The sequence below is a fragment of the Arachis hypogaea genome, chromosome 11 (assembly GCF_003086295.3).
Source record: "Arachis hypogaea cultivar Tifrunner chromosome 11, arahy.Tifrunner.gnm2.J5K5, whole genome shotgun sequence".
Lineage (NCBI taxonomy): Eukaryota > Viridiplantae > Streptophyta > Magnoliopsida > Fabales > Fabaceae > Arachis > Arachis hypogaea.
In genome coordinates this window covers 68,121,358-68,127,590 of record NC_092046.1, presented here as the reverse complement: position 1 = coordinate 68,127,590, position 6,233 = coordinate 68,121,358, and positions in this window count along the sequence as shown.

Below are 6,233 nucleotides of genomic sequence, written 5' to 3'. Positions count from 1 at the left end.
CATATAAATATAATAAACATTGGACATATAGGATGAAACAAAATATAGATTACAATTATAGAGAAGTAAACACACATGAATAAAATAATTATGGTTAAATAATGTAACCATTCATAAAGGCTCAAATCTCACAGGTTGTGTGTTCTTTAGCTCAAAAATTATGTTCCAAATACAACTTCAAGCAAATTTAACATAGAAGTTTTGATTAAAATTAGTGAAGTTTTGTTCCAAAGATAGGGTTTTAGAAGAAACTTATTGTCTTTTCAATCAAGCAGAACAAGCATGCAACTAACCTATTACTATGCAATTTATCCTATTCTACAAAAGAAAAATCTAACTAAATATCCTAATTTATTGGTATTTAGGGAAGAAAAATTACCTCCGGAAGTTAGGTACTGACCGACCTCCCCACACTTAAGGCTTTGCACCGTCCTCGGTGCCATCTGTCAGGAACAAAGGTGGGTTGGTAGCAGTATCTCCATCGTCGGGGCCATCATGGCTCCCTGTGCTGGTAAAGGAAGTGATGTCCGGGGTGTCTGAGTCCTTGAATTTTTCCAAAATCAGCTCCTTGAGGTATGTGAATCGGCGCTTGTTACAGCGCTCTCTCATCTTAGCTTTCTGTTCCTGCCGATCCAACCTTGCAAGTATCTGCTGGAGCAGGTGGTCTGTAGTAGGTGCTTATGGTGTTGAAGAAGGAATATCTTTAACTGGTTCAGTAGGCTGGCTGATAGTGGCGGCTGGTGGTCTGATATATTTCCCATTAGGGACGTATTGATCATCCCGCGGAAGTATGGCTTTCGTGTCCCCAACTCTGTAGGAGACTCCGATGGCTAAGACAAGATCTGAGACCAGGGCGGGGAAAGGTAAGTTGTCCGCAATTTGTACATGTCCCATGGCATTCCGGATATGTCTGGGTAGATTCAGAGGTTGGTCTGTAAGGATGCACCATAGAAGAACTGCCATGTCCGCAGTGAAGGATGATTCGTGAGTGCTCGGAAAGACGTAATGGGACATGATCTGTGCCCATACGCGAGCCTCCATGGTAAGTGCTGAAGCCGATATTCCCTTAGGGTGGGTGCGATGGTATCCATAGATCCAACGGTTGCCAGGTAGTGCAATAACTCTGAGAACGGCGTCCCAGTCAAAGTGGTACATCTGGCGCTTGAGTGCGGCTTCTTGAAAGGCGTCTAATCCTTCTGGAACAGGGGGAAGACCTAGAGCTTTTTGAATGGCCTCTTTTGTAATGGGGACTTGCTTCTGGCAAACGTAGACAGACTGCAGGGTTGGTAGGTGGAAGTTGGAGTAGAACTCGACTACCCAAGAAAGATTGACCTGCCTTGGCTGTCTCTGTAGGAAATCCCATTGTCTTCATGCAATCTGCGGCTCAACAAATGTAGCAATGTGGTTTAGGAGGAGAAGAAGGTATTCGTTATTGTAACTCCTTTCTGCCAGGATGGGGAACATCTGCTCACAGTAGCGATTGGGAAATCGCGCAGTGTCCTTTGCTGGGAAGGCTTTTTCTTTATCATCAACTTTTATAATCCTCTTAATTTTCTTTGTTGAGGGCTTAACCGCAGTTGAAGAGGGTTGATAAACCCATATTTCATGAGTTATTTCGTGCTTAGTTTGAGTGATTTATTCAACCCTTCACCCACTTATTCATATTAATTGCATCGTTTTACTTTCTCTTCCTTATTATGTGATGTATGTGAAAAACATGTTTCCTAAGCTTTAAAATTAATTATTTTAATTACCTTTACTTCCATTCGATGCCGTGATTAGAGTGTTGAGTAGTTTCAAATTTTCTAAGGCAGAATGACTTAAAGGATGGAAAAGGAAACGTACAAAAATGGAAGGAAAGTGCGAAACGGAGTTTTGAAGAAACTGGCATCCACGCGATCGCATGGACGACGCGATCGTGTGCCAGGCGCGAAGAAGCAGCGACGCGGCCGCGTGACTTGAGCATAGCGTATTCGATGCGAACGCGTGACCGACGCGACCGCGCCACAAGGAAAACTCCAGATGACGTGACCGCGTGACCCACGCGGACGCGTAACAGAGGCCACGTATCAGAATTTACAGAATATGCCCCCAGCGATTTTTGAAGCCCTTTTGGCCCAGATCCAACTACAGAACACACAAATTAGAGGCTATAAAGTGTAGGAATGCATCCATTCAAAAGGAGAGCTCGCATTTTTACTACTTTCCATGATTTTGATTTAGTTTTGAGGGGGAGATTCTTTCCTCTCTCTCTTAGGATTAGGATTAGGATTTAGGACTTCTCTTAGTTTGTAAGAGTGACTCTCGATCCAGGTTTTATGTTTCTTTGTTTTAAGCTTCCCTTTTCACTCTTATTTATTTATTCCAGCACTTGAGTTGATTAATTACTTTTATAATTGAATTTATGAATTATTCCATGTTACAGATTGTTATTTGAATTAATGATATTTGAGGTATTTCAGTTATTGATTGCTTTCTCTTTAATTTGTGTTACCATTGCTTTTCATCTAAGGACATTTTTATTCAAGCAAGTTTACTTTTTCCCCTTTTGGTCTTGGTTAAGAAATCAGTAACTCAACATTATCAAACTCAACATAACTGATAATCGCTATCTTGCTAATTGAACTGAACTTCAATAATCCCAACTTTTTCTTAGGAAATAAATAGGATTCAAAGGTCAAACTAATTAGTCCCTTGACTTTCCTTTGCTTTAGTAAAGGTTAACTAAGTGGAATTTAGATTCAACTTTCATTATTGTTGAGAGAGATAATTAAGTTGGACTTCCAATTTCTTTTACCTTGCCAGAAGTTTGATTACAGTATTTATTTATTTTAATTGCCATCTACTTTACTTGTCGTTTAAATCACTTGCTTCTCACCTTCTAAACCCCGATTACAACCTCCATAGCTAATAATAAGAACATACTTCCCTGCAGTTCTTTGAGAAGACGACCCGAGGTTTAAATACTCAGTTATCAATTTTAAAGGGGTTTGTTACTTGTGACAACCAAAAACGTTTGTACGAAGGGATCTCTGTCGGTTTAGAGACTATATCTACAACGCGACTGTTTTTATGAACTTTTTTACTGGCAAAAATCCCAACGTCAAAATGGCGCCGTTGCCGGGGAACTGCTAACGTGTGCCTTATTATTGGTTATTGTAAATATTTTTCTTTTGCTTGTTTATTTATTTTTATTTTTCCTTTTTATCTTTATTTGCTACCATGAACTCTCACCCCTCTCGCTTTGAGTTTGGTTCTAACTTTGTTGAAGAAAATAGAAGTTACAGCAGGAATATGCATCAAGGTCGGACCAATCAAGGATGGATGGAGCCAAGAGGATCTAATCAACCCTTTAGGCAGCAACACCCTCCGAGATATCCTGGACAAAGACCATTCCACTGTGCATACCCAGCTGAAAGATATGGTGGACAACCTTGTAACTACCAACAAGCCCCACCCCGTGCATATAAACCATCCTTTCAACATAACCTCGAACCACCACACTCACAAGCTTCTCTTCACCATTCGCCACCATATGATCCTTCCTTACCCCAGTACCAATCCAATGACTCCCAATCACCACCACTTTCCTATGTATCATGCCCAAGTCCGGCAACCCGAGAAGCAGAGGTTCGCCTAAAGGAAACAGTAAATAAACTTCAAACAACCATTCGACAACTAGAGCAAACAATAATTCAATGGGTTTCTAGGCGCTCAAATACACAAGGATCAGCCACAGCCCCATGTGAACAGTCTAACGAAGAGCGTAGCATGAAGGAGATACCAGAAACTCCAGTGGACAAGACAGAGAATGAATTCGTGCTAGAACAGGTAGAAGAAGCTGTCATTGTTCAAGAAGAAGAGTTGGTTGAAGATCTAGGAGATGCTGAACCTCCATGGGAATCCAGAACTGAGGAGAACTCCGTCAAGGACGCTACAGTCGATGCTAAGGAGGATATTGTACAATCTCCTAGGCAAGTTGTTTCTGAAGAATCAGACAGAATAACCCAGGACACAAATTCCCTTGATGATGATAGTCACAAGTCAAATTCTCTTAGTAATGAACTGGCATCCGCAAGTGAATTCTCTGAGGTCGAAGAATCTTCCCCAAGTGAATATGAAGACGATGCGGAGGTAGATTTCTCTCAACCTCCAATCTATGACTCAAGTGATGAGGAAGACATAGAAGACTTTGACCAGGACACAGATACAATTGTAGAGCCTTGCAAGGAAGTGGAGGAATTCACAGAAGAGCACAAGGGAGTAGAACTTACAGAACCACCAGAAACACCTACCCCAAGGCCATTACCACCTAATACAAGCTTCAAGTGGGTACAATCCTTAACCTATAACTTTAATTATTCACTTGAATATGGTTTGCTTGAAACAGATGGCCAGCTTAGAGCTCTTTGCGGCTTTAAGAGTAAGAGGGAAATGGCTCGTACTCAGAGCTGGTGCACAGGGTTCAATAAGGTTCCACGCTTCACCTCGAAGTACACGGATTGGTATCATGCTCAATTGCATGGATCACAGAGAACGTTTGGTCACCATGGTGAGATTCTACTTTTTAAACCGCCCGGATGGAAACATATAGATCAAGACGGAGGCGGATTTAAAAGCAAGGCTTGGGATCCTGGAGTTTATTCTGACGTTTGTCACCCCGGGAGCCTAACAATCTGTTTGAAGCTGCTCAGAAGCTTTACATGCCTGGTATGGGACCCCAGAGGCTATTGGCATTCCAAGCACTGGTGGAGATTTTTGGACGAATTTAAACATAAGCCGCCATAGCAGGAAGCTCCTACAATGTCCAACTTAAGGACTTTAACTAAAAGTGCTAGCTGGGAAACAACCCACCATGGTATGTTCGCTTCTTTTTCAATTTATTTCTTGTTAATTGCTTTCATTTTTATTTCCTTTTCATTTTACTTCATTGAACCTGGAATCATGCATAGCATTCATGTTAATCATTGCATTCTGCATTTATCATACATATAAAAAAAAAGGGATGCGCGACGCGATCGCGTCAAATGGCAAACTACACTTCCCACGCGACCGCGTCATCCACGCGGCCGCGTGACCTGGAGATCGGCGTAAATATCCAACGTCCAGAAAGTTAGGCTGGAATTGTGCGGCCCTTGTGCGTTTTGCACAAATTGGCCCACGCGATCGCATGCCCCATGCGATCGCGTCCCTTTCACAATACCAATCCCACGCGACCGCGTGAGCGACGCGATCGCGTCGCATGGATTGCACATCACCCCAGAAGGAGACAGAGATTTGCGCTGGAACGACGCTGGATTTGTGCGTTTAGCACAATTTCCAGCGACGCGATCGCGCGACCCACGCGATCGCGTCATTACCTCTTCCACCCCTTTCATGCAATCGCGCGACCCACGCGATCGCGTCACCCCATTATCACCCCCACCACGCCATCTCTGGCGTTTTATTTTGGTGAACCACTACATCTCTTTTTTTTCTTTGGATATTTTTCTGTATTTTTCTTTTTACTGTTATTTTCTGAGTACTTATACATTGCTACTTTTATTTATTTTTACTCTATTTCTGCATTTTGCATTTTTAGTTCATATTTTTAGTTATTTAGTTTAGTTTGCAATTATGACTTATTAGTGGATTAATTAGTATAGTTTACCCTTTTTATCATAAGATAGCATAGTTAAATTGAAAAAGGAAGTAAGCTAGGAAATTGAACATAACAGATTTAAATCCATAAACCTTGTATATATAGCATTACATCATATAGTTAAGTTGACAACATTTCATCAAGGAGGAACATTAAAACTTTAAGGCCTACCCTAAATAATTTTTTTATGAGAATAATGGGAATTTTTAACTAAACCTGCATAACATATATGAATGATATATGATGCTTGAGTTAAAGAACACACAGCCTGTGAGTCTTGAGCTTAATTGTATGGTTGCATTCAAACCATAATTTCATTGCTGTGTGTTTCGCTTCTTTTTATTCTGATGTTCTTTACTTTACTTTAATCTATATATCCAATTATAGAATATAGATACATACCAAAAGAATGATTGAGGCCATCATTTGATGTTAGCTCACTTACCCCAAAATAACCTACCTTTCACATCACCCTTGTTAGCCCCCTTGAGCCTTTAAAATTCCTTTTATTCTATTTAGCCACACTACTAGCCTTAAGCAGAAAAACAAAATAAAATCCCAAGTTGAATCCTTAGTTAGCTTAAGATAGAAA